Source organism: Aulonocara stuartgranti (genome assembly GCF_965226115.1).
Source record: "Aulonocara stuartgranti genome assembly, chromosome: 1".
Classification (NCBI taxonomy): domain Eukaryota; kingdom Metazoa; phylum Chordata; class Actinopteri; order Cichliformes; family Cichlidae; genus Aulonocara; species Aulonocara stuartgranti.
This window is the reverse complement of record NC_138939.1, coordinates 40,443,408-40,451,311: the sequence shown is the minus strand read 5'-3', so window position 1 is coordinate 40,451,311 and position 7,904 is coordinate 40,443,408.

Below are 7,904 nucleotides of genomic sequence, written 5' to 3'. Positions count from 1 at the left end.
ACCTCCCAGGCTGCAGGAGACTTGGGGTGGGTGAATGACCTAAATAAATATTTTAATAGGTTTGATCAAACGCCCACCACAGCATCGTCCCCCCTGCTGCAATCTCCTTCATCTTCAGGGACCGCCTGTCCTTCATCTCAGGACTTCACACCTCTCAGCTCCCAGCCATCACACCCACCCCAGGCTTCTGTGGACTCCAACATACACACCCCTCCCCCAAAATCCACTCTTTCTATCTCAGCACTTCAAGTGAGGAATGAGCTTCGCAAGATCAAGGTGCAGAAGGCTGCAGGTCCAGATGGCGTCAGCTCCAGGCTCCTGAGATGCTGTGCAGATGAACTGTGTGGCATCCTAGGATATCTGTTCAACCTGAGCCTGTCACTGGGGAAAGTACCACAGCTGTGGAAGACCTCCTGTGGTACCGCTACCAAAGACCTCCCGTCCCAAGGACCTCAGCAGCTACAGGCCGGTAGCCCTGACATCGCATCTGATGAAGACCCTCGAGAGGTTGGTTCTAAACCATCTGCGCTCCCTGGTGAGGTCTTCATTGGATCCGCTGCAGTTTGCTTACCAGCCTGGCATCGGGGTGGAGGACGCCATCATCTACCTCCTGCACCGAGCTCTGACTCACCTGGAGAAGCCTGGAAGCTCTGTGAGGATCATGTTCTTTGATTTCTCCAGTGCTTTCAACACCATCCAGCCACGACTTCTGAGAGACAGGCTGGAGCTATTGGGAGTGGACCACCACATGTCCCAGTGGATACTGGACTACCTCACAGGACGTCCACAGTATGTGAACATCCAGGGAGTGGACATTGAGATAGTGGACTCTTATAGGTACCTGGGTGTTCACCTGAGTAATAAACTGGACTGGAGTCACAACACTGATGCTCTTTACAGGAAGGGTCAGAGCAGACGCTACCTGCTGAGGCGGCTGAGGTCATTTGGAGTCCAGGGAGCGCTTTTAAAGACCTTCTATGACTCTGTGGTGGCATCTGTCATTTTTTACAGTGTGGTTTGTTGGAGCAGCAGTTTATCTGCAGCTGAGAGGAAGAGGTTGGATAAACTCATGAGGAAGGCCAGCTGTGTTCTGGGATGCACCCTGGACCCAGTGCAGGTGGTGGGAGACAGAAGGACTGTGGCCAAAATAGCATCTCTGATGGACAGAGTCTCCCAGCCCATGCATGTAGATGTTGCTGCAGAGCTGCTTCAGTGACAGACTGCTGCATCCTCGATGCATGAAGGAGCGTTTCTGCAGCTCCTTCCTCCCTGCAGCTGTCAGACTGTACAATCAGAACTGCTCCCAACAAACACAGATGTTCACATCTGCGCTGTAACTGCAATAAGTTAATTAACCGATTCGCAGTACAACCTGGTTTGCCTCTTATCTGTAGTTATTTTTATTTTATTTAATAACTGTACAGTACTCTCTGTATATAGTAACCACTGTCCTTAATGTAAATATGTAAGAAAAATTGTGTATGTTTCTGTCCTGTGTCCTGTTTGTTTGTATATGTGTCTTTTTGGCCGCTGTTACAACCAAATTTCCCGTTGTGGGACAATTAAAGGATTATTCTATTCTGTTCTATTCTAAATTGGAGGTGTCTGCAATAAAGGCACTGACATTTTCATTGGAGTAATGAAAAAAATCAGATTTTTCCTGTTGCTTTTGAGTCTCTGCTCATTTCAGAGACTGCCATTCCTAAACAGTCAACGCAAATGTTTTGTTAAACCCCTTAAATTAAAGTCTTTGCTTCAGTCACATCTTGATTGTTTAATTTAAACTACAAAGTGGTGATGTACTGAGGTATAAGTACAAAAACTGCCCACTGATGAAATTCTTCTGAGGGCAAAACTTGCAAAAGCCAATTTTGTGTTTATATACTTCTCCAAATTGTGGGCACAATTGCATTGTGTCCTGTTTACACATAGTTTTGCAAAAGCAGAAGCAGTGAATATGAGAAAACAGCCATTGCATGCACTATGAATCAGTACACTAAAAAAAAAAGATCCTTTGAATTAATTAAATTTTATCCTGCCACCATATTTCCATCTAAAATTTTAAGTTTGCTGCAGGTGTCTCGATTAGTTCAATGAACATGGCATTAACATGGCACGCTCACCAGTTAAATTTCATTTGGTTATGTAGCTTTAATTTATTAACCTTTCATTGAGTCCAAATATTTGGTTTTAGAAAATCTGTCAGGATTTGTGTTAATTTACTGAGCATCAGTGAAAAATACATCAAAGCGAAAACTATATCAACTATTATGTACTTTGTGTCAGTGTCAGTCTTATTAAATGAATTATTAAACAGAAAACATGATGAATATCAATGTTGTTTCGATTATATTCCTTTACTTAGATATCAAAGTTTACCAAAGATAAAGTGCATTATTAATACATCCAAAGAAAAGTAACATTTCTTCTGCAATTGTCCAACATTGTTGTTCGAACTAGTTCTTCCTCTTTCAACCCATTTCTTCAGTTGCTGGTACACCCCACAAACCACAGAATTAACTAAGAGTCATTTTGTGCTGAGGATGTTCAGCACTGTCTTAGATTTGTATCGTTGTATGCTGGTAAAGCAACACTCCTGGCTGTTTCCATTACTGCTGTCTGTGGAGGGGTGAATTTAAGTGCTAAAAGGGGTGAATCAGGATTTGTTAACATGAATATTTCACAGTTCATGAGCACACAAAAACTAGAAAAATGTTGCGTTAGTAAAAGTCACCACATGTAGTATTTTACTCTCCGTTTGGAAAACTTTGTTGAAGCAACCAGTTAAAATCAATATTTGACTCAGTGTCCCACTAAATCTGTTTTAAGCAACACGTAAACGCTAATTTTATTTTTCCTTAACGTCTGCATCATTGCTATACTTTTTTGAATGTTATAAAAATCCCAAGTTAGCCACTTTTATACATAAGCATTTCACGCAGTACTGAAAAATGAAATACATTCATTTTTTACAGCCAATTAAAAAATACAGTTTAAAAATAACTGATGTTTTTATATTTTTTATAACATATTTAATATACCCCAGGCCCAGATGGGCTGCCGACAGAAATTTATAGGGAATTTAAAACTAAACTGCTGTCCCCTCTTTTTGACATGTTTTCGGATTCATTTGAAAAGGGAATCCTTCCGGTCTCATTAAGAGGAGCCCTGATAACTTTACTGCCCAAACCTGGTAAACCGTGCAATAAATGTGGTAACCTAAGACCGATAAGTCTCCTTAATGTGGATCTAAAGATACTTTGCAAAATTTTGGCTCGAAGACTGGAGAGATTTTTACCTGATCTAATTACCTGTGATCAGAATGGGTTTATTGCGGGCAGGCAGGGATTTCATAATGTGAGGAGAGTGTTGGATATTCTTCATAGTCAGGAGGGAAAACCGGACACTGCTCTACTATCATTAGATGCCGAAAAGGCCTTTGATAGAGTTGAGTGGCCCTATTTATTTGAAATATTAAAAAGATTTGGCTGTGGGGATCATTTCTGTCGGTGGATTAGACTTTTATATAATGAGCCATATGCTGAAATACTGACAAATGGAATTATATCTAAACCATTTGAAATCAAACGGGGCTGTAGACAAGGGTGCCCTTTGTCCCCTTTATTGTTTATTTTAGCAATCGAACCGTTTGCCATTGTGGTGCGGTCCCATAAGAGCATAACTGGTCTATCAGTAAACCAACAGGAACACAGAATTGCTTTATTTGCAGATGCTGTTATTCTTTTCTTGGAAAAGCTGAAGGAGTCTATCCCAGCCTTGTTGGATCTACTACACGTATTTGGACGGATATCAGGATATAAAGTGAACAAAGAAAAAATCTTCACTAATGATACTTAACTCAGAAGAGAGAGAGGGTGCTGGAAATTCTTTCCAATTCAAAATGGTAGACTGTTTTACCTATCTGGGGATTAAGATAGTGCCATGTTTGAGAGACATTGTTGGAGCTAACTACACCCCTATGGTAGACTCAATCACCTCATCCCTAGATAGATGGAAGCCCTTGCCCTTGTCACTTATAGCGAGAATTAATGTTCTTAAGTTAAACATAATGCCCAAACTTTTGTACCTGTTCCAGAACATCCCATTGTCACCCCCTGCTAACTTATTTTCACACCTGAAGACAATTTTTGTACGTTTTTTGTGGAATGATAGACGACCAAGGCTTCGTTTATCACTCTTGTACTTACCGTATGAAAGAGGAGGCCTCAAATGTCCCAATCCACTTTGGTACTATTGGGCAGCCCAATTGAGGACTATGATGTATTATTTTACAGATAAATCCCCCCCCCGCCTTGGACAAATATGGAAAACAGTTCAGTACCTCTTCCCCTTCCCCAGTACCTATACTCAGCAAAAGTCAAAATGTTGAAAAAAAAGACAAAAAATCCTATAGTCAGAAATATGATTATGATCTGGTATCAGGTTAAAAAGTACCTGGGTGAACCCATCTCTTTCGCACGCTTTAGCCCAATATGGGGTAATCAATTTTTCCCTCCAGGCAGAGCAGACCCTGGTTTTGGGAAGTGGGCTGACAAAGGCTTAAAGACAATAGGGGATCTCGTGGGATCAGAGGGTGAGATTTTGATGTCATTTGAGGAGTTGATTTCCAAGTATGATATCCCATGCAAACACCGATTTAAATATCTACAAGTGAGAAACTTTATTAGATCATCTCAAAATCAGTGTTTGTCAATCCCTCCGCTTTCCACTTTGGAAACAGAAATGAAAAGAGATTGCTTTGGAAAGGGAATAATCTCCAAATTATATAATATGTTAGTAGGGGGTTCCCCTGAATCTTCTTTAGGAAAACTTAATGCCTGGAGGGAAGATTTACAGGAGGACTTATCCTCCGAAGACTGGGAGGAGGCATGTGCTGAAGCACAAACACAAACTACCAATACTCGTCTCAAAGTATTGCAATATAATTGGCTAATGAGGACGTATGTGACTCCAGAAAAGCTTAATAAGTATAATGGTGATATCCCAGACTTGTGTTTCAGGTGTGGAGAGGAGAAAGGGACGTTTTTCCACTGTGTCTGGGAATGCAATAAAGTACAACGGTTTTGGAAAGAGATTAAACAAGCTCTGGATATTATATTGGGTACACAACTAGCTCTTGACCCTAAACTTTTTATTTTAGGGTTATATCCTGATGGACATCTTATGTCTAGAAAGGTAATTACCGCCCTGGACTTATGTCTACTGCTGGCAAAAAGAGTCATAGCACTCTCATGGAGGGAGACCAGTAAACCAAAATACATTAACTGGATTAAGGAATTGTCCACAACTTTACCTATGGAAAAAATTACTTAGATTATCAAGGGGAAACTACCACTTTTTCAAAACATCTGGGGTCCCTTTATGCAATACATGGGAAATGTGGATCTTGGCAGTATGGTGGATGGGGCAGATGGGGTGTAAATGTTGGTGGTCCTCTGCAGTTTCCTAAATTAATCTCTTTTATACTTGATCTTTAATGCTGTGTGAATTGTACATTTGAGTTTGTAACTTTGAACCATGCACAACAGTGTACCTGAGTTGATGTTGAGCAACCCTTGGAAATAGAGAAGCTTATTATTATTATTATTATTATTATTATTATTATTTTTTTTTTTTTTTTGGGGGGGGGGGGGGGGGGGTTGTGTTTTCTTTTTCCTTCGTTTGACTAAGTTATTATTTACAGGTCATATAGTTCGTACTTCCACTTAACTGTTGCTCTCTAACACCTTATAAGTGTCTGATTTGCAAGGGAGGGCGATTGACTGTTATACAATAATTTAGCTGCCCTGGATGTCTCCTTTGCTGTGGAAGTACTCCAATTTCTGTATGTAATTCTGAAACGCAATAAAGATATTGTTGGAAAAAAACCAAAAAAAACCAAACATATTTAATATAAATTAAAAACTAAGACGCATAATTGGGTTTGTGAAATCCCATTTCTAAACCTTTAGATTAGCATTTGCAGCTTTGGTGTTTTGAGTCTGGCTGTAACTGCACACTCATTTGCTAAAATCTTGTTAATCACCTGTCATTAGCCAATGATATCCCAGATTATCCTGTTTTCTGCAACATTTTCTGCTGCACTTAATTTCAGTCCAAGGGATTCCTTCTGTTGAATCTATTAAAATTGCCAAAAATAACAGTTTGACAGCATAAAGTTGTATTTTTGCTCCAACAAAGAGCTTTTAGCTGAAAACCTGGTACATCTCAGTGTGCAGTGTGTTCTTAAAAAATCAAAGGAAACTGAACAAGTGGAGGATATATGTGCTATAGTTTACAGCAGATACTGTTCATCTGCTGTAAACTATCTACAGCAGATGAACAGTATCTCAAAGTCATGTCATTGCCCTTCAGCTGATCCATCGACTATTCACTGAAGCCTCATCAGAAATGGTCTCAGTGGAAGGGTGGCTATCAAGAAGCCATACTTAAGGAATACAAACAGGGAAAAAAGGCTGAGGTATACCACGTTACACAAGAACTGAACTGAAACAGAGTTAACGATAAACACGATTAAAAAAAACAAACACTAAAAACTGATAAAAACCCTGAAAACCATGAATTTCACACCCGAGTCTCAACTCTCGTGGCCCGGTACCAAACGACTCACGGACCAATACATGGCCTGGGGGGTGGGGACTGCTGTTGTAAGCTAAAGACCCTACGGTAATACAATAAAACAATGAGAATCCCAGCAATCATATGGCCCCTATGAGCAAGCGCTTTGGCGACAGTGGACAAAGAACAGGAAGAAACCTCCGGCAGAACCAGGCTCAGGGAGGGGGGTCATCTGCCATGAGCGGTTAGGGGTGAGCGGATGAAGAAAGGACAAAGATGTTGTAAAAGAGAGACAAAAATTAATAATAACTAATAATTAAATGCAGAGAGGTGAATGAACAAAAATGAACATACAGCCAATGAAGAGAAGCCAGCACAGGAGAAATCTGCTCTCTTTCTAGTCCCTGTCAGGACTCTTGCTGCAGCATTTTGGATCAGCTGAAGGCTTTTCAGGGAGTTTTTAGGACATCCTGATAATAATGAATTACAGTCGTCCAGCCTGGAAGTAATAAATGCATGAACTAGTTTTGCTGCGTCACTCTGAGACAGGACATTTCTAGTTTTAGAGATACTCAGCTCTTTCTGGAACAGTGGCGCGGCTGCCCCTCTGTTGGTCTTCCTTGGTCTCTTGTGTTCTGGGGGCCTCTGGATGTCTGGAGTTTTGATCTCCTCCACACCTGCTTCACGCCCTGGAGGACGGGGCTGTGGCCCCCCCACACCCTCTAGCAGATCATTACATGAAGGAACCTTTTAAAAAAACAAGCGCGTCCATGCTCACAGGTGTACACACGGGTGATCACACACACAAACTACACCCTTTTTGGCTCCTACCTCAAAGCACACTGTGTTCTGTTGATCTTATGTGCTGCACAATAATGTTTAATATTTAGTATTTACTGTCATATTCACATATATCATTGTGATGTTGTTTATTATGTTGCTCTTTTTTTTTCGTCTGCTTGTTTTCTTTTTTCTTTCTCAACAGGTGATCCAGGTGATCGATAGATGGATTTTTTGTCTGCTTATTTTGTTGGTGTTTGTTTTTTGCCCCTTATCCCCATCCCTCTTCTCCGCTGTTTTTCTTTCCCTCTTTCTTTTCCCCAGTCAAGTCTGTCCCGTATTTAGCAAGTGAAAATAAAATAAACAATAAAAGGTGAATCAAATAAACCATTATGGCAAGGCTGGGATGGTCCATTTGGTAAAGTAAATCTGTTGGGCATCTTTGTTTGCCTTTAGACAATAATTCTGATGGCAAACGGGACAGGCAAAAGAAAGAAAAAAAGATACTGAGCAACTGGAAGAAAGCAGTCCTACATAATTGTTTA